The sequence below is a fragment of the Rhinopithecus roxellana genome, chromosome 15, assembly GCF_007565055.1.
Source record: "Rhinopithecus roxellana isolate Shanxi Qingling chromosome 15, ASM756505v1, whole genome shotgun sequence".
Lineage (NCBI taxonomy): Eukaryota > Metazoa > Chordata > Mammalia > Primates > Cercopithecidae > Rhinopithecus > Rhinopithecus roxellana.
Window position 1 is genome coordinate 46540250 of NC_044563.1, and position 22449 is coordinate 46562698.

The 22449-nt window shown below is 36.3% G+C and overlaps 1 protein-coding gene across 2 annotated transcripts in view; it reads left to right on the forward strand.

Moving 5' to 3' along the window:
- DLG2 (discs large MAGUK scaffold protein 2) overlaps positions 1-22449 on the forward strand; it is a 2272173-nt gene that overhangs the window by 348996 nt on the left and 1900728 nt on the right. The window lies entirely within an intron of this gene.

Consider the following 22449-nt stretch of genomic DNA (forward strand, 5'->3'; position numbering starts at 1 on the left):
CACAAATGAAACTGTGCCCCAATAGAGAGACCAGACTAGATAGCACATGGATAAGGAACTAAATCAGTCTCAGTAAAGAATCTATTTTCAGTTTTCAAAGTGGATCAGTACTGTGTCAGGACCAGGAAACATCTCTTTCCCATTGGTGTTGGGAATTATTTTATACTATGGGGAGATTCAACATTCCTGTGAAATTGAGGAAAGGGATCATCGTGGTTTAGAGAAAAATGACCTCATTATGAGTTTGGCTCTTCTCCGCTGTCAGCTAGCCAATGTCTGCTAAAAAAAATGCTTGAAAAAAGATTTCCATATAAAGTAGTCATCTTCATAATTAAATTCTACACTAACTAAAAGAGGATTTTTTTTTTTTTCACAAGCCTAGAATCTGGGCAGCAATTTTAGTTCTTTTTTTCCCACCCTTTACAGTCTGTCAAACTATGTTATGTATTATATATCTCTAACAATCTTTCTTTTATTACTTGTCTTGAGTCTTTCTTCTATTTCTTAGATTTCTGTTTTGTGTACTTTTAGTTTTTCCTCCAGTTTTCTTCCATTCCGTTTTTGGTGGTGTTATTTTGACAGATTGCAGTCACAGGCATTCATTCATACATTTAACAAATGTTTGTGGAGCACACGCCTTGTGACCTAAAGACAGGTCAGCCTCTTCTTTCATTATACTGTGTGGATGACCAACCTGTCTTTGCCTACAATAGTTTATCCAGTTCCATTATTGCTTATTTCTTGCAGTATTTTTCATCCCCTCTCCTTGCAGGCTCTGCATTTCTTCTTGAGATGACATTGACTTTGTCATGAGTTCCCAAATTCACAACTTTCATTAGCATGACATTGCTTTACTAATAGAATTTAGAGCTAGGGAGTCTTCAGTCTTCCAGGTTACATTAAAAAAGGTTAAACTGGCTGGGCGCAGTGGCTCACGCCTGTAATCCCAGCACTTTGGGAGGCCAAGGCGGGCGGATAATGAGGTCAGGAGATTGAGACCTTCCTGGCTCACACGGTGAAACCCCATCTCTACTAAAAATACAAAAAATTATCCGGGCGTGGTGGCGGGTGCCTATAGTCCCAGCTACTTACGGGAGGCTGAGGCAGGAGAATCACTTGATTCCAGGAGGCAGAGGTTGTAGTGAGCCAAGATCGCATCACTGCACTCCAGCCTGGGCGACAGAGTGAGACTCCATCTCAAAAAAAAAAAAAAAAAAAAAAAAAGGTTCAACTACTGACATACGTGTGGTCAGATCTCCACTAATAGTTCCTAAAGGGTTGGAAGGGCTCTTCAGCCCCGTTCACCTGGCAGCAACAAGTAAATCTGGACAGATCGTAGTTAATCTCTAGGCCAAGAGCCTGAGACTAGGCTTATTTGCCAGCTATATATTTTTAATATCCATCTCAAACATTTATCTCCATTGCTCCTAATTTGGTCAGGCATTTTATAGAATGTAAGCTCTGTGAGAGAAGGGCCCTTTTTGTTTGCTGCATCCAAAGTACACAAAGTAGTGGCAGGTACATGGAAAGTACTCAATAAATATTTGTGGAATAAATATATCATAAATGGTGGTGGCATAGAAGAGACCTACAGATGAGGCTGAAACCAGGAGAAGGGGAAGTAAACTCACATTTAATGAAATTCTATTATGTGTCAGGCATCATTCTCTATATAATTTAATCTTACAATAATTCTACAAGATGGATATTTTCTGTATTTTATGTGAGAAGACTGAATCTCATAGAAGTTAAGTAACTTGTCCACAGTCACACAGCTAGTTGGTGGCAGAGCTGGGACTCAAACCCAAGTTGGATTCTCGAGTGTGTCTTCTTTCCTCGCTACATTCCCTACTTGTGATCAAGGAACATATGAAAATAAAGGAGATGGTTTATGAGAGGAGTTAGATATATACTAAGTGCTGCACATTTTCTGTGACATTACAAACATTTTTGTGTTTTCCTTTCACAGTATAAAAGAAAGAAATCCAGCCGGGCGCGGTGGCTCACCCCTGTAATCCCAGCACTTTGGGAGGCCATGGTGGGCAGATCACGAGGTCAGGAGATCGAGACCATCCTGGCTAACATGGTGAAGCCCCGTCTCTACTAAAAATACAAAAAATTAGCCGGGTGTGGTGGTGGGCACCTGTAGCCCCAGCTACTCGGGAGGCTGAGGCAGGAGAGTGGCGTGAACGCGGGAGGCAGAGCTTGCAGTGAGCCAAGATCGCGCCACTGCACTCCAGCCTGGGTGACAGAGCAAGACTCCGTCCCCCACCCCCCAAAAAAAAGAAAAGAAAGAAAGGAATCCAAAGCTTATTTCAGATTCTCTGGATAACCACTTTATAACTAAGCACTGCTGCAGATTTCCCGTAAGGCTTGTAGTTGCGCTTGTGTTTACTGTTTCGTTGGAGAGAAGTGGTACTCTTTAAATGTCACAGGCTATTGTAAAGACAACAGAGGTGGACTTAATCTATAATCACTGCTTTATACCACTCTAAGGCCAAGTTACCACAGTCAGTATCATTTATGTGGAAAGTAACAGCTTAGTTTCAGCCAAACATTATCAATAGCCTGTGACATTTAATGAGTACCACTCCTTATTCAAGTTTGAGAAACAGTGATGTAGTTGCTTGTGAATTAGTATATGTCTTTCATTAGACTGTAAGCTTCTCAAAACCAGAAACCATGCCATAATTATTTTGTAATCCCTTACTCTATTCCCTAATACCTAGCACAATACATGGTCATTCAATCATTCAACAAATATTTACTGAGAACCTACAATTCCAGGCACTATTTTTAGGCCTTGGTAATATAGAATTGAATGTACCTGGAAAGATACTTGTCCTCATGGAGCGTACATTCTAATAGGGAGAAGACAGACAATAAATAAATTTAAAAATATGGAAATAAAAGGCTTACATATTGAATAAATGCTATGGGGAAATAAGCAGACAAATCATTTCCATTTTCAACTTTCTACTGATGCTGATGTTGTTAAAGTCAGCAATGACTTCCATGTTGTCAGATCCCCTGACTGCTTTACTGACCTTTTCTGTTTAATCAAGAAGTATTCTGTACTATAGGTTGAGTATCCTTTATCTGAAATGCTTGCAACCAGAAGTGTTTTGGATTTCAAAATTTTTTAAAGTTGGTTGATCATCCCAAATCTGAATACCTGAAATCTGAAATGCTGTAATGAGTGCTTAGTTTGAGCATCATATTGGCTCTCAAAAAGTTTCAGAATTGGGGGCATTTCATATTTCAGATTTGGGATTTGGGATGCTCAACCTGTATAATCTCTTTTTTAAAAACATAGAATTGTGTTAAATAAAATTCTTGGACCTTGAGTTAGTCTCTACTATGCATTTTCTCAGAACCTAGGATTTACCTTTCTTGCCCCCGCCGCCCTGCCTTTTGCTTTGTGGTTTTCTTAAATTAATTCTGAAGTTTATACCCAATCTCTTCATGGAAACTGCAAGCTCCTTGCAAGCAGAGGGTATATTTTCTACTTCTCTACTTTCCTTTTATATTGCTGTATGTATAGTGGATGAACAATAACATTCAACTTGATTAATGTACCTCTGCTCTCTGGTTTGCCATAGTTTTTAAGCTATGTTCCTTGAAAATGTAGGGTTCCACAGATCTAACCCAAGCAGGATCTGCTAGGTCTAACAACAAGACTTCCTCTTCCTTTCTTCAATAGAGCAGTTTTGTTTATTTACTTTTAGCCTTATTTATTTGGGTTTGTCTAAGATTTTGTTTGACAAAAGGTCTGATTCCAACCCTCCACAAAAAAAATATTTTGGAAAAACCATGTATAAAATTTCGTTAGGTCTTGGAAATTGACCAGTACACATTTAGAGGGTATGCCTTCTTTGATCTGGTCAAGGAGAGACATTTAATTTCACTTTTTAAATAAAAGTAAATGAAAACTAAATAGCAGAACTTCAAAGTTAACAGAGTCTTGAATTTTCTCTTGTTCAATTATCCATTTCTTTCAAATGAGGGAACAGAGGTCAGAGAGTTGATGTGATGTTTATAAGGCCAGATAGCTAGTTAACGGCAATTGGGACTAGAACTCAGATCTCTAAATCTTTCTAGCACCCCGTACTACATGCACACACAGACATACACACACAAACACAATTTCTGATCTTAGTATCACCTCTGATACAATGATAGTATGGTAACAGAAATTATAGAGATTGGGAGACATGAATACAATGCATAGCTATGCTGCATTGTGACTTTTATATCAACCTGGGTAATAAGGGGAAGATACATAGATGTGTGTACATTGCATATAAATAGCACTTAATAAATATTTATTTAATTACATGGACCAAGATATTTAAATATATGTTCCCATATTCTAATATTCTTTTCTCCCTCTGCTATTATTATCATCATTTCTCATGGTCAAAATTCACAAAGAGTGATAATGAAACCTATGTACAGTAAGATGCCAGAGATATGATTAAGATACCTATGGTAGGGTAACAATTCCAAGGTTGGAAAACATAACTTTCAGCCATGTACTTCAAAACCAGGCCTGAGCGTACATTTTAGTTCCAGAGCACCACCTTCCTTGTGTCCAGTTTTCTTTAAGTAATGGGGGTTTGCTGTACAAATTCAGGTGGAAGTACAAAAGGCAGGGATCTAAACACTGTATGAAGCCTAAAATGTCCTTCCAGACATCAAATAAGCTCTAACTTAGGATAGTGGTTAAGAGCAGGGTTCTGGAATCAAACAAATCTAGGTTAGAATCCTGGTTCCATCACTTACTAAAGGAGTGACTTTGTGCGCTTCCTTAACTTTGCTCTGTCTCAATTTTCCTATTTGTGAAATGGAGATGAGGAGATGATAGGTAGTTGAACCTACTTCATAGGTAGTTGCAAGGTTTAGGTACAATAATGCATTTGAATTTCTTATCATGTCTGGAATATAGTGAGGGCTCAATAAAAGTAAGCCTTTATTATGATTGTTCTTGTTATTGTTGTAGCTGCTGTTGTTATTAGCCACCAGATTATTCTACTATATCCTCAACACCCATTCTTCCAAATCTCATCTCTACTACTATGTTGAATGTGCAACTCTCTGTTTTGGCTTCTATTCCTTGAAATTATCAACTGACTGACTGTTTTTTTTGTTGTTGTTGTTTGTTTGTTTTTTTAAACTTTTCAAGTGAGAGTATCCAATTGAATTAGCCTATCACCACTGGTGTAAGGCAGAATTCTTATACCAGGCCATTTCATACCTGCTGGCCCATCTAGCAATTGACTAGTCTCAGGTCAGGTGTTGAGCAATCACCAGTCAGTCTGGGATAGCAAATATGTAGGAAATCCTTCAGAAGGGGAATGTAGGCTCAGCAGGCATTCTGACACTTCCTAAAAGATGATGGCATAGTTCTTACCTACCACCTTGCCTGACTAGTGTAAGGAACATAGAAAAAAAAAGCCAAATTTTAATATTTTGATTAATAACAAATGTGATGTTTAAATGAGTAAAATATGTTATTTGTTTATGTAATAGTATTATTAGTGAACTTAGGCAGCAGAGAGAAAGAAGGTTGGAAATAACAGACCAAAAGTCACTCAGGGCAAAATCATTATTTGTGATACGTTAGTAGCGTCTGTCCAAGTTTCTGACAAATACTAGTTACCTAAAGAACAGAATGTGGAGTCGGCCTTCCAGAATCCTATTGATTCTACCTTCCTGTGAATTATAGGTAGTTATGCAGCTGCTTGGAGAGATTTCTTCCCATGACAGTCTGACCTCATGTGCTCTTAAGATAATTTTGTGCTGAGTGTTGCCACTATACTATTTGTATTAATTATCTCAGGCTCAAATAATATAATAAAATAATATTACATTATTTTATATCAAATTATATTATATCAAATAATAATAATAAAATTATATCTCAAGTAATACAAATACTATTTGTATTATTATTTCCTTTCTAAAGGTAGAAAAGGAAATAATAACACAGAGAGAATAGCCGTTTTCGAAATGAATCAATTTTATAACAGGACGGATGAGTATTTTTCTTGTATCATCCATAGCTAAGTTCTAAAGCACAACTAGAAAAATGTGGCAGCTGCTAGTTATGCATCCATTAGGGATAAGGTTCTGATGTGCTTGGCATCTGCCTGCATAGTGACTGTTAGAGACTTATTTTTATATTTCTAGGTCCAGAATGAGCTGGACCTAGACTGTAGTGGAAAGCTTCTTGGTTTGGGAACCAGGAGATTTAAGTCCTGGTTCAGTCACTACTGGCTTTGTGTTCTTGGGGAAGCCACCTAATTCAGCAGCCTTAGTTTTTTCATCTCTACAGTAAGCAGGTTGATAAGATGATTTTCTGCCCCCTCACAGTTCTAGCCCTGCATAATCGAGACTCACAAACTCCTTTACTTTTTTATATTGGTCCATTCAATGCTTTACTTCCAGATCATGCCATTTTAATTTTATGCCTCTGTCTTTTGTACCATATATTTGCTTTACATATCCATCCATTCATTGATTGATTCTCTCATTCCACCTTTATCAAACATATATAGTCTTGCAACAATGATACAAAATTTACTGACATGATCAATACTTTCAAGGTCCTAAAAACTGAGTACAGAATACAACAGTCTACCTACCTGCCTGCCTCTCCAGCCTTATCTTATACCACTCTCTTTGTCCTTCTCTAATGATTTGGTTTTTTGTTTTGTTTTGTTTTGATATGGAGTCTTGTTCTGTCACCCAGGTTGGAGTGAAGTGTTGTGATCTTGGGTCACTACAATCTCTGCCTCACAGGTTCAAGCAAGTCTCCTGCTTTAGCCTTCTGAGCAGCTGGGATCACAGGCATGCACCACCACACCCAGCTAATTTTTGTATTTTTAGTACAGATGAGGTTTCATCTTGTTAGCCAGGATGGTTTTGAGTTCTTGACCTCAAGTGATCCTCCTGCCTCTGCCTCCCAAACTGCTGGGATTACAGGCCTGAGTCACTGTGCCCAGCCTCTAATCAGTTTTTTAAAGGTCCTTGTCATGCTTTCTCCTCCCTCAGGTTCTTGCATGTTCTCCATCTCTTCCACTTCCCTGTCCTCAAACTCCCATGCCTGAAAATACCTATTAATCCTTCTGTTTCAGTTGAATGTTCTTCCTCCTTTGGGAAATAAACTCCCTAGAACAGGCTTTCTGTCATGTATTCTCATTATACTCTATATTCTTTTGACCTGATATTCACTGACACTATAGTAATACCTTGATTCAACTATTGCATATGTCCAGAAAGAAAATTTTGCTTCTGGACAACATGAATGTCCATGGATCCCCCAGGATTCTGCAGAATTTGAATTTTCTTTCCCATCTATCTGTTCATACAGAGTATGAATGTCTGAGAGTCCATCTCTGATGGGCATAAGGGGTATCTCCTTTATGGTTTTCCTGCTTCTTTCTCATTTTGCTCCTTGTTTGTTTTGCCTGCCCCAGACTGTAGCTTTTCCTGCAGTTATTCCATTTACTGTATCCCTGAGGATTTGGAGGGGCAGTATCGGGTTCTCAGGTCTCTACATCTTTGAAGATTGTTTTAGCCCTTCAGGTACTCTAGAGTGAAAAGTCTCTTAACACCGACAAACCTTTCTCTGCCTAACCCATTATAACTTTAATGTGTTATTGTGCTAATACACATTTTGTTTTGTTGCTCCCATTTATCAAATATCTCTTCCCGTGAAGATAATTGGAAGTGAAGTATGGAAATTTGTCATATTTTGCTTAATTAGTCTTCTTTGTTTCTGCTAGACTGTTAGTTTTTATCATAGCAGAGGCTACTCTGTCTTATTCACTGCTGTATCTCAGTATCAGGCACACAGTCAATACTTAAGAAATATTTGTTGAAGAAATGAGTGAATGAATAAAAGGTGGGAAAGATGAACCAACCATTTTACTGTTACCATATAATATGAGGCATTCTATAGCATAGATATATTATATCTGTATTTGGATATATTATAGCAAAGAAGATAATGTGTGTGTTATAGTTTTATAAATCATAAAACACTATTTAGCTACTTTGGTAAGAGACTAGTAAGCTCTATACAGTACTGAAATGTTTTTCAAAGTGCGGTCCCTGGACCAGCAACACCAGCATTGCATGGGAATTTGTTAGAAAAGTAAATTTTAGACCCTACCCTAGACTACTGAATCAGAAATTCTGGTGATACGGCCCAGTAATCTGTTTTTTAACAAGCTCTTTGGGTGACTTTGGTGCATGATAAAATTTGACAGCCACTGCTTATGTGAGATAAAAAATGGAGTGTAACTTAGCCTTTAACTTTGCAAAATTTACATGTAGGGAAATAAAACATATATACCAATGACACAGGGTCACAAGAATCACAAGATAAATGTAAAGTGCAAAGGCAATAATGGGGAGGAAGGGAGAAATAACTTTTGGTGAAAGAGGCTTCAGGGAGAAAGAATCTTTGAGCTGGAACTGCTGAGTCATGGTCCATAAAACATTCTAGATGACAAGAAAAACAAGATGAACAAACAAAATCCATGTTAACCTGGAGCAAAACAAAGAAAATCTAACAATTACTCCAGACATAAAGAGTCAGTTTGTAATAGTTAACACCACAGACTTTGGAGTGAGACATACGTAGTTCCTATCCCAGCTCTGCCAGTTATAAATTAAGCAAACTGGGCAAACGTCTCAACCTCTCTCTTCCTGAGTTTCTTCCTATGTAAAGGAGTGAAATAATTGTACCTATCTCATAGGATTATTGAGAATAGTAAATGCGATAACGTACATACAATGCTCAACTTGCTATGGTATGTTTGATAAATGGCATTTATTACTAACACAAAAATAGACTATTGAAGTTGAAAATTGGGTGAGGGGTTTGCATCTAGACAACCACAATGAGTTTACATTTTCTATGACCTAAGTGTAATTTTCTTTGTTTTTTAGAAATAATTTTTAATATTTATTTTTAGGGCATTAAATTTTTTTTTGAAATAATCTCAAATGTGAACGTATAGTACAGCACTTAAAAAAAATCTCTTGACCCATATGAGTGTTAAGTGACCAACTTGTTCCATTTCCTACTACTACATTAGTGTGTCTCCTGGGAACAAGGGCAATCTGTTATATAACTGCAATATTACCATAAAAATCGGATGGTAATATTGCGAATATTGGTATTAATGGGAAATTAACAGATGTCCCAGTTAGATGTGCTTTATAACAAAGAATTTAGTTCACAATCACATGTCATCTTTAGTTGTCATGTCTTTCTAATTTTCTTAATTCTGTGGCAGACCCTCAGCTTTTACTCTTTTGTGTGACTGATATTTCTGAAATAGGAATATTACAGAAGCGAGTCTGTGATCTTTTCATTGCGTCCTATCAGGTGGCACAAATGAGATTTGCTACATTTGCTTATGATGTTCACTTTGAGCACACAATTGAGGTTGTGTTTTCCAGGCTTCCCCACTGTGAATTTATTTTCCCTTTTGTGTATATTTGTACTCAGACAAACTTACATCTATATTAGTATCTATATTTATCTATCTATATTAAAAACCATGAGTTCACACTGATTACTCCAGTTCCAGTCTAATACTATATAATTCATTGTAGTTTTCTCTACTGCCATATTTTCACTCTCTTTTCTGATAGATTCAAATTATCCTTATTTTATTTACTTATCTGACCAATCCTTCTGTATGTAACCAGTCTCCTATTATTTCTGCCACGCTAGCACAGATAACCTCCTCACCAAACTCATGCTCTTGCAACCCTTGCTAGGTCACTGCTCTGCATGGGAGACCTCATCACTCTACTTAGCTATGACAAAGTACTTCAGCCCCTTCCCACCACATGGACGCCCTCCTCATACTACTCAGGTTTTAACTCTATGCTCAAACATATGTAGCCTATTTGGCCTTCCTTAACTTGTTTAATTCCAACAGCCCATGTTAGCCTACCCGTCTTCAAGGACTCTTTCCTCACTCTGTCAGGCTCTGTAACTCAGTTGTGGTCTGCCTCCATACATGGATACCTTTCTCATCTAGATTAGGCCCTGGGCCAATCTGACACCCTGCTCTGGACCACTATAGCTCTGTTCTCCAAACTCCTTCACCACCAGAGTAGACTTTGCTCTACTTCACCCAGTGGCTTTGGGACTGAATTGTTCAGGAAGGGAATGAAAGGGAAAGGGAAAGGGAAAGGAAAAGAATGAATGGAATGAAAAGAGAAAGAAGAAAATATGAGAAGAAGCTCATAGATGTATTTTTCAATAAAGCAAGAAGAAACATTACTATTTTCCAAAGATTGTTAGTGGAACTATCAGCATAGTTTTCCTTGTCTGGAAGCAGGCAGAATGGCCTGCTGGTTTGACTATGGATCCTGTGTGGCTTTCCAGTGGTCTCAACATTATCGTAAAACATTAGGTAGTCTGAGAGAGAACTAGAAAGCTTCATGTCATACTTGAGGACTGCAGTGGATCGGATAGTTCTTGCAACATAAAAACTATTTGTCTACAAGCTGGCTTTCCGCTATCACTTTAGAACAAAAGGCAGTATACTTTATTTAGCCAATACAAAAGTGTGCTAATGATACCTTAGGTATATTGGGTAGCATATTTTCTAATCTGTACTTTTGTATTTGGGCATAACATTTTCTCTTAAGCTAACTCTTTAGGTATTGGGGAAGTTGGGGAGAAAGAAAGGCAACATATTTAATGACTCTTGGTTTTATTTTTCTACAATTTTATTTAAGCAGTATATTCTCATAAGATTTTCTAGCACAGTAGATCATAAAATTTAAAATAATATAATTGGTATGATTCTATCTGTACTATAGAGATATGTATATGATAATTAACTTTATATAATTAATATTATTTATACACTAAAATAAATTATAATATGATTATGTCATTTTATATAATACATAATACAATTACATCATAATTATAATAAAAGTTTATTACACATTTTATAGGAGTATATGTTCAATAATTTCTACAATCTAAAATTGATTTTCAGATAATTGGAACACCAGTGTTTACAAGCATGTTCTTTTGAGATTAGCCATCAGCTGTCACTTCCTAGACCAATTCCAAGTGAAATGATTACAGACGTTCATTTAAATTCATCCTTTTGGTGCAGTGGAATGTGATACATTTTTCAAGTGATAGTTGATATTAGATTTATTAATCTGCCAAAAAAATACCCTTCATTTCATGGTATACATAAGAGGAGACTAAGCTTTTGGTATTTATGAGTAGAATTCTATACAGTCTTATGATTCAGAGCTGTATGTCCAAAAGAAGGGAAAAAGAAGAAAGAACAAAGTGAAAAAAAAAATCAAAACAAAACAGTCTTGCCATTTTGGGCAAGTTGTAATAAAAGTCCTTGTATGTCTGATTTGAGGAGATGAGAGGGATGTTGTATTTTACATGTCAGAGACAGATTTTTATTTTCCTACTTAACATGTGTCTCTATGGATAATGTCTCCCTGTAGACTGAATGCTATTTTGTCCTCATATGAGTTGTTTAATTGGACTGATTATAAAATTGCATAAAATCACCATTAAACAGAATGTTAAGTAAATCTCTACTTATGTGCCTGATGCCAAAGATTCCCCCAAAGTCTATTATTTCATAGCTGTTTTGCCATATTTTTCTCTTCTGCTTCTTATTTTCTGTTAAAGTTAGTTCTTATCCTCTGGAAAAATTTGTTACAATATTATTGCATAACTAATATTTATTGAATACCCTGTGTTCACAGCATATAAAAAGCAAATCTGAGAGGCCAATAGAGTCAATTTGTAGCAACCTCTTTAATATTTGTCTCCTAGCTTAACTATACTGAAAGTCTATAGCTACTTCTATGCATAAGCATTCTTGTCTCCCTTGGCATTCATCAGCTGGAAAGATAGGATCCCTGGAGTCCAAACTCTCATTCTGTTTGAGATTTTGCTGATGGAAAGAAACCAAATAGTTTCAGCTAAGCACTGCGCTGTTGAGATTAGTTAAAATATCCTTGGTAACAGGTCTTGGAAAGTTTTTGAGAATTCCTTAGGTTTGATTTTCTTTCCATCTGGTGATATGAAGAATTTTCTAGATGATATTCTAGTCATGCATTTGACAATAAAATATGCTTGTTTTAGCACTGATATTATTTAATTAACCCCTAACATTCTATTATGGATACTGGTGCAGCATGTTGCAGTAAAGGGTGTAGGCTTCAGTGTCAAATGTGAATTCTAATATTAGCCTTGCCATTGTCCAGCCTGGTGACCTTGAACCAGTCTCAGTTTCTCCATCGCTAACACAGGTGTAATCATACATGTCTCATAAGATGATTGAAAGAAGTTAGTAAAATGAATGACATTTAGAAAGTACAACTAAACACATGATGTTTATGCATGGCTGGTAAATGGCAAATGCTATTTCTTTCTTCTCTCCCATCTTCAGTGAGCAATACCAATACTTAATCACAGATTGGAAGATATTGGGAATTTTTTAGTGGGGAGGTAGGCATGAAAGAATATGTAACTTAAAACTGGGCTCGGCTGGGCGTGGTGGCTCATGCCTGTAATCCCAGCACTTTGGGAGGCCGAGCTGGGTGGATCACAAGGTCAGGAGTTTGAGACCAACCTGGCTAACATGGTGAAACCTCATCTCTACTAAAAATACAAAAAATAAGCCGGGCTTGGTGGCAGGGCCCTGTAGTCCCAGCTACTTGGGAGATTGAGGCAGGAGAGTGGCGTGAACCTGGGAGGCGGAGGTTGTAGTGAGCCGAGATTGCGCCACTGCACTCCAGCCTGGGTGACAGAGTGACTCTGTCTCAAACACACACACATACACACACACACACACACACACACACAACTGGGCTCATACAAGATTACATATAGTTACTTATCTTCTGAAGATTTATAGAATTTACATGGTAAATCTTTGTGAGGTAAAAAGAATTGACAACATTCCTACATCTTGAATGATTGATGTGAAATTGAAAGTTAATTATCTCCTAGATATAGAATAAGACACACCTGCTGGTGGTTTGGGAGTGTAAGTGCTATAAGTGTAAGATAAAAGGTAGCTGATTTGCATTAACAATATCTTGAGTTTATTTAGTGCCTGCTTTTCAAGCAACTTGAAGTAGCACATTTATTCATCAAGGAGATATTTTGAATTAAAGTTCATTTTAGAGGTCGTATTTTTAAAGACATTATTTGAGCCACAAAAATACTGGGTTGCTGCATGCTCATCTTATTGCATTTCTGTTACAAATTCCATTTGAATCAGCTTTTTAAAAACTTGTAAATAACAATTTCTGCTTCCTTGTCAAGTACTAATTCTGCTTTATTGATTCAAGTGTCTTGACTGTTAGGGAAGAAATGACTCCTGGCTGAGCACATCCTTTGTTCAGGTATACAACATTTAATGAGACTGCCTGTGTACACAGTATTGTTGGAAGATGATACGTTAATCAAAGAATATTATAGCTACCATTTACTATGTTTTATATAACTATTCAACAACGTGGAGTACTTACATATGTAAATTTTATAGGTGAAGAAGGTGAGGTTTAGAAAAGTTAAGTAACTTGCATAAGGTCACACATTTAGTAAGTAGCAGAGCCAGGGCCATTCTGTTTGACTTCAGAGCTTGTGCTTTTATCTCCAAATAATTATACTACCTCACATATGCCCCATTGATCTGATCTTCCTCTTCTATGACATTCCACACTGTATATTTTGTTCCTCTTTGGCCTCTTTCCTGTAAGATTTTTTTTTTTTACTAATGTTACTGGATATTTCTCAGTTCCATACTTATCACTAACACCTCCTAGTCACCTTACCATTTTTCAAAGCGATGTATTTCAATGTAATTTCAAATCTACAGAAAAGTTATAAGAATAGTACAGGAACTACTGTATAGTCACTTTACCCAGATTCACCAATTGTTTACATTTCACTCTATCATTTTCTATATATGCATGTCTCTATATATCTCTATATCTCTATACACACATATACACATATATACATAAGTATGCATATCAGTTTATTTTAATTTTTGTAGATACAAGTTCTCACTATGTTGACCAGGCTGGTCTTAAATTCCTAGCTTCAAGGAGTCCTCCCACTTCAGCATCCCAAAGTATTGGAATTACAGGCATTAGCCACCATGCTCAGCTTTGCATGTGTCTTATTAATGAACTGCCTGATGCCGTTCACTCATTTGAAAGTAGTTGGGGGCATTAGGCACATTGATCACTAAATACTTATATATTTTCTAAAACCAAGAATATTCTCTTACATAAATAGTGCAGTTATCAAAATCAGGAAATTTAGCATTGGTACAATATTATTATCTAATGAGCAGTCCATATTCATTTCAGCAGTTATCTCCATAATGTCTTTTATAGTTGTATTTTCTCAGTCCAAGATCTACGTTACATTACACATTACATTTAATCGTCATGCCTCTTTAGTTTCCTTTAATCTTCAATAGTTCATGAGCCTTTCTTTTCTTACCTTGACATTTTTGAAGATTTCAAACCAAGTATTTAGTAGAATGTCTTATAATCTGCATTTGTCTGATGTTTCCTTATGATTAGATTCAACTTATGCATTTTGGGCAGAAATATTACAGAAATGATGCTATGTTCTTCTCCATGTATAATAACAGGAGGCTCCCCGTGCCAGTTTGTACTATTTAAAAAAATAATTGTATAAGTATATCTTTGTTTTTTGCAGAGATGAGGTCTCACTATGTTGCCCAGGTTGGTCTCAAACTCTTGGGCTCAACTGTTGCTCCTACTTCCCGCGTTCACCTCCCAAAGAGATTACACGTGTAAGCCACCATGCCTGACCCATTTTGTTCTAATTGGTGGGGAGATACTATGAGGCTATATAATGCCACATTCTTGTCCTATTTTTTACCACTAGTTGCAGCATCCCTCAATGATTTTATAATTCCATCATTTCTTCTATATTTATTAGTTGGAATTCTATAAGGAAGAGCTTTCCCTTCTCCCCCATTTAATCACTAATTTATCTATATCAGGATAGACTAATGGATTATTATTTTATTAAAAAGATTATATCTCCTGACTATTAATTGATTTTTTAAGGCTCAAATTATTTCAGATTTAGTCATTAAGAGCCCCTTCAAGCTGGCTTACATGTCCTTTTGATATGATCCTGTGATTTTGGAGCACTTCCTTCCTTTCTAGTACAAAAAGATGTGCTAGATTCATAATTTCCTTGTTCTCATCCTGTGAGCCCTTTCTCCAAAAAGTCCTGATTCTTTTTAACAGAGGAAAGTACTTTGAAACCAAGATTTCCTTCATAACCTCTCTGCCCCACCCCCACTCCCTCCTTCCCTTCCCCTTCTTCTCTTCCCTTCCCCTCTCTTCTCTTTCTTTTCCTTCCCTCCCTCCCTTTCTTCCCTCCTTCTCTCCCTTTCCCTTCCCTTCCCTTCCCTTCCCTTCCCTTCCCTTCCCTTCCCTTCCCTTCCCTTCCCTTCCCTTCCCTTCCCTTCCCTTCCCTTCCCTTTCCTTCCCTTTCCTTTCCTTCCCTTCCCTCCTTCCTTGTTTCCTTCCTTCCTTCGTTTGTGCTTTGTCTAGGCACAGAAGAAGCCCAATCATATCAGAACAATGTGGAATTTGCATGACCCTTTGGATATGAGCATTTGCTCATTCTCTGGTCTTATGTATTCAGCATCTATTGAGTTCCATTTTGCATTAGTCCTTGTACTCCAGGCTTTGCACTCATTCCTGTTTTGTCTCTTTTATTCCCTTACTTGGTACTTGCTTTCACTCGGTCTAGGCTATGGAATTTTTATTTTTATTTCATCTACATTCAACTGTAGTCCCTTCCTCATATTCAACTTTATTTCTCTAGTTCCAGGTAATATTCTTAAAGAAACTTTTCTTGGTGCAAAGCCTAAGATAGGACTTTTACCACACTGATAAAGGCTTTATTGAAAATTCCACTTCTGTGCTTCAGTGTCTAGTAGTTTTGGACTCGTATGGATTGGGAGAATGATAACTTTTTACTTTGCAGAAGAGAAAGTATGGGCTATGGATACAGGATAAGGAAATTCGATATGAACATTTATCTGACTCCCTAAGCAGAACCAAGTGTTCAGAAAAGCCTAATGGAACACCAAGACTGTAACATCATTAAGTATAGTAAGATCACCTGTGCTATACTGTCCAGCTGAATTCAAAGCAGGTATGTGGTAAGAGAACAAGGTATGTTGGAAGAATCATAAGGTATATGTCTTAAAGCACATCTTACCATCTCTTTGTTGCAGCTGTAAGAAGAGAATCCTGACCAGGCACAGTGGCTTACGCCTGTAATCCCAACAGTTTGGGATGCTAAGGCGGGTGGATCACCTGAGGTCAGGAGTTCGAAACCAGCCTGCCCAACGTGGTGAGACCCCGTCTCTACTAAAAATACATGAATTAACTGGGCATGATGTTGGGCACCTGTAATTCCAGCTACTTGGGAGGCTGAGTCAGGAGAATTGCTTGAACCCAGGAGGAGGAGGTTGCAGTGAGCTGAGATTGCGCTGCTGCATTCCAACCTGGGCAATAGAGCAAGACTCTGTCAAAAAAAAAAAAAAAAAAAAAAAAAAAAAAAAAAAAAAAAAAAAAAGAAAGAAAGAAAGAAAGAAAGAAAAGGAGAGACTCCTCAGGTGATTTTGGTAAATTTTTGGGATTAAACAGCTTTGGTGAGCTATAGCCATATATGCCAATCACTAAAAACCAAACGAATCAACAGTAACAACCTCCACAGGGGTTTCTGCTTAGTTGGCAGAGTACAGAGGTGACTGCAGTTGTTCCCATAATACTATGCCTGGCAGCATGAAGGCTGGGATGGGAAGAAGTGCAAAAAGCCTTTCCCCAGTCACTTTTATTCTAGCCCATAATAGATGAAAAGTATGTAAAGATGTTACACATTCAGCATTCTAGTTACTTTTTTATTTTATTGTGGTTAAGTAGATAATTGCAGAGCAACTCATGAGTCACACAAGAAAAGAGCCTCATGATTTAAGAATCGTATTTTCTTAAGTCATGTAAAAAATCCTTTTTTCCATTACTTATATTTGAAGTTTGCATAGTGAATTTTGGTTATTTTAAGAAAAGCAAACTTCCCTTCAAGGGAAAAATATTTACCATTTCCAAGGACCTTAAACATCTCATCAAATGCTTGAAGGTGTATCTCAAAGAGGAGTTTTAAGTGTTTTTTGAGGAAATAGTAGCATCATTGAAACAGGTATATCATGTTAGGTGTTTCTTCTTGGAAGAAGATGAAATATTTTGAGTATATGTTGAGTTTTTAAGGGTGTGCTTGAAAAGACAGTCCTATTTATTATGAATTTCCTTCAACATGCTGTTTGACACTTGAAGACCTAACTGTGTCGGAATCATTATTACCAAGACCAAATCTCATTTTTAAGGAGTGTGGGTTAAAAAAGAGAGAGATAGGACTGAATAGAGGCTATCTCAGCTATCACCTAGAAGTCAACTCTTTTGTTTTAATGGATCCTAAAGGCAGAAGATTGAAATGCAGTTTCTTTCAGCTAAGTTCTAATGAATTCAATCTAAATCAGTTTAGTCAATAATATCCCCACTAAGTACTTATTGTTTATGAATCAATAGGCAGAGTTTTTCTCTTGCCATCGTCCTTCTATAATGGGGATCTTTCACCCTATTCCCCCCTTTAATCCCGCTTTTCACTCTGAAGAAGAGGATTGCAGTGACTCAAAAGGGCTATTTGAATTGAGAGCATGAAATTCTTATCCCTGAGATGCTGTTTCTTAAGTCCAATGTTGCTAGTGGATCAGAAGCCATGGACATCACCTGGGCGCTTATTAGAAATGCAGAAATTCAGGCCCCATGTCCCCAGATAATTTTTGTGTGCATTAGAGTTTGTAACACTTTCCTGTAAATTTGACAGTAATTTATAGACTATTCTTTAAAAATTTTGATGTCAAAATAGACATGTCTTCAAGAATTTGAGGAATTTATTTTGTATATCCCCAGAGGTAGCAAATCTTTTTATATTTGAGTAGGGAATGTGCAAAATAAAAAGTGCTAGGTGCTGTGATTAAATCAAGGAGTAAAGTCACATAAAAATGTAATCTAAACAATATGCAGGGTTTAGCAGTCCTGAGTGAGAAGGGATTTGACCTCATTTAATGATTTTTTTTTTCTGTTTGAGCCTTAAAAAGAGGGAATACAAACAAATGAAAATTACCAAGAATTCATTATGTGCTTACTGAATTTAAGGATAATGCTAGATACTAGAGAATATATGACTGGATAGGACGTTGTCTTCATTCCTAAGGGCCTTGCTTAGCACTTAAAAATTACTTAGTGAATTGAAATGTTGAAGACAGGTGAGTGAACAACTATTTCTACTATAAAGCAGAAAGAGAAATAATTATTGAGCAGATTCAAGCAATATGTTGTTAGAACAGGAGGAAAGCAGCAGTATTTTACTTAGCAGAAGAGAAAGTATGGGATTTGGATACAGAATAAGGAAAGTGGATATGAGCATTTGTCTAGCTCCTAAGCAGAACCAAGTGTTCAGAAAAGCCTAATGTAATTTGCGACATCATTAAGTATAGCAAGATCAACTGTGCTATACTGTCTAGATGAATTCAAAGCAGATATGTGGTAAGGGAACAAGGCATGTTGGAAGAAGCATAGACGTATGTCTTAACACATTTTACCGTCTCTTTGTTGAAGCTGTAAGAAGAGAATCCCCCACAAATTTCCAAACATATTTTCTTTTGGATGACAGTTGCTTGGGTGTTCTTACTACCTACTCAATTGAACCCAGTTTTAGTAAAAATAATTTCTTGATGATGACATTTCATATTTAGATCTCTGACTTCAAATATTGTTTTTACAAAGACTGAACTGGAACTGGGTATTGAAGGAGAAGGAGGATTTCTAAGTGTGGGAAAGGGGATCTGGGCCTAGAGAAGAGTGTGAGCAAGAGATGTTGAGGGCCTGAACTCTGGCAGTGGGAATGGTGGTGGTGGTGGTGAGGAAAGAGGGTGTAAAAGAGAGATGCTTGGAAAGTGACAAGGGGATATATGTCAATTATTAAAAAATAATGCTTGTTAACCAAAAGTGAAATTTGGCATTGATCATTGAATTATCATCAAATTTAAGTCATCTTTGACTTAATCATGGTTATTTTCTTCCTCTCTAGTAGTTGCTTCAGGCATGGAGAATAAGCAGACAAAAGAGTGAAATAGACTTTGAACACTTCGTCACATTTGGGGGTATAAATTAATGAAGATTTACAAGTTTAATATTAAAAATACCATCCCCAGGGTTTTTCTAAATGTGATCAAATCACTGTTTGTTATGTTTCAAAGTACAGCTTATTGATATAAATGCATAGCACGAGTATGATAAATATCCTTTCTTTTCTGAATAATTTTTACACGTAATGTTTCAAATTTTGGTGACTTGCAAATACTGCTCATGAAACTGTTTATATCCTTTAAAATGATGCAGAGAAAAAGAATCTTGAAATTTGACTATCTACAAAAATTGTTTTACTCATTACAAGCCATTCTTTAAAGAGACTGTAGCTGCAGAAATGTTTACAGAAATTCTTTTTTTTCTTTTCTCTTTATTTTTAGTTTTTATTTTTTTGAAAGAGAGTCTTGTTCTGTTACCAGGACTGGAGTGCAGTGGCGTGAACACAATTCACTGCAGCCGTGACCTTCTGGGTTCAAGCAATTCTCCTGCCTCAACCTCCTGAGTATATGGGACCACAGGCACACACCACCATGCCCAGCTAATTCTTTTCTCTTCACTAATACATGAGGCAAGATGATGTAGACATATTTTGTTTTCTGGATTTTATATTTTTATATTACTTATTCCTCTGATTTTTGTCAACCAAATTAGTGATCTACCAGCCCATATGTTATTTTAAAAATCTGGGAAGGATGTATATCTGTATAGCTTTTACCTTCTGTTCTTACACATTTTTCAAACAGGACCTCACAGTTACTTTATTGCTAGTGGCAGAATAAAGTTGTAGCTGTACATAAAATTTAAGGATTACTAACTTTTCTCTGTAAATCTTAATATTTATGAAACACAAATTTTTCTTTATTATTTATGAAAATGTAATATTTAATTCATACAAAATAATATATGCAATTTATCTATAATATACACAGCATAATAACAAAACAAACATTTCTGAAATTGCTACTGACATCTAGAAATAGATCATTGCCATTAACTTGCAACTACTCATATGTACTTTCCTTATCCCACTTCCTTGCCCACCCTGTCTACTGAAGTAACTACATCTTTTCATGTCTTCCTTTGCTTTTGTCTATTTGTTTTGTTATATGTATATGCATGGATGCTTAAAAATATATGGTTCAGTTTTGTAGATTTTTCAACTTTACAAAAACTTTTTCATATTGAAACTTACTTTATTCACTCAACATTATTTTTCTGAGATATATAGTGTCATGATATTATCATTCATTCATTTTCCCTTCTCCATATATTCCATCTTGAGAGCATATCACAATTTATCTATTTCACTTTTGATGGACATTGGAATATTTCTGATGTTTGCTACTATAATCTATGCTGCTATGAACATTTTGGTTTGTTTTTGGTGCATATGTGCCAAAGTTTATCTAGGATGTGTACTGGGTAGTAGAAATACTGACTTATAGGATAAACAAATGTTAAATTATTTTCTGAAGTGGCTATAGCAATTTGCACTTGCTAGGAATAAATAAGTTACCATGAATTAATGTCTTTTTCTAGTCCTTGTACTGTGAGACTTAATTATTTTTGACAATACTTTTGATGTAAATGGCATTTGATTATGATCTTAGTTTGTATTTATTATCACCAATGAGGTCAAGGATCTTTCCTAGGCTTGTCTGTGACATGTGTTTATTTTACTGTGAAGTGCCTGATCATAATTTTTACCAATTATTTTCTTTTAGTTTGCTTGTCTTTTTCTTCTTGATTTGTATTTCTTTTCATATCTGGATACTGTTCCTTTGTCTGTGTGCTGCAAAATTATCTTCTTTCAAGTTGTACCTTGTCTTTTGGCTTTCTTTATTGATACATATATACATCTTATGCATAACTGATACATAATAAACTATATCTATATAAACTGCATAATTTAATAGATTTGGACATATATATGCACTATAAGCACAATAAAGATAGTAGCATACACATCACTCTTACAAGTTTCCTCTTACCCTTTTGTAATCCCTCCTACTCATCCCTTTTTTTAATATTTGGCATTATAATCCAATACTAGGTAATTTTTATTTTGCTCAAATCACTCTAGCTTTGGCCATCTTTGGCAGCTCTTTCATGTGGTTCTTTTGTTTCTTTGATATTTCCCCATTGTAGCAGAGTTGTTTCTTTGGTGACTGTTTCTTTATTTGCTGGGGCTATAAGATGGTCCATGCTCATCTTATGTCTCCTGCCTGGGAGTCCTAGGATCAACCATTTCTCCAAAGAACTCTGGTTTCTTTTGTTGGAAAATAGTGTTGCAAACCAAAATCTAAACTCTGGGTGTGCTTGTTGCTACTGGGATGTCCCTGCTTCTAGGTCCTCTCAGGAGACAGAGCAAGGCATTATATATGACAGAGCTGGGAAATGTCCGGATACATATTCATTTCTATTTCTAAATGTATTTTTATCTATCTCTCTATCCTGTAGCTCTTGAAAACTTTGAGTTCATATAGACACCCACAATGTTAATCTAATATGACAGTGTTCATTACTCTTTACCAATGCTGCACCGAGGCCAAAATCAGGGTGCTAGTTTTGTTTATTATTACTGTGGCATCATTGCTTCTAGGCCCTCTCAGCAGATGGAGCAAGGAAATATATGTGTGTATAACTAATTTGTGTATATACATGTCTGTAAATATTCTTATATGGATTCACCTGTATCTACATTAAGCTAAACATGTCTCCAACTCTCATCTAATATCATATGAATCATTTTAACCTTACTTGCCTGTAACTTTCTATAAAACAGTAAGAAACTTGGCTCCCATCATCTACCATCCATTCGCTTAATTGTTCAAGTTTAGTATACATGTATTGTGTTTTCAGAATTGTTCATCCGTACCCAACAGGACACAAGTTTACCAACTAGAGTATGATGCTTTTGTATAGTTTCTTTGATTTTGGTTTTATAGTAACATTTTCAAAGTTACTTAAGTTAGTACTTTTTTTTTTCCTTTTTTTTCCTGTTGACTTCATGGAAGTTATTTTATACATTTGTAACACAGTTGCATTCCTTTGTAACAGTCTGCATTTCATCTTGGGATCCTCTGACTTCCTACATGATTTTTTAAAAATTTGCCTACATTAAGGTTTACTTTTTGTGCT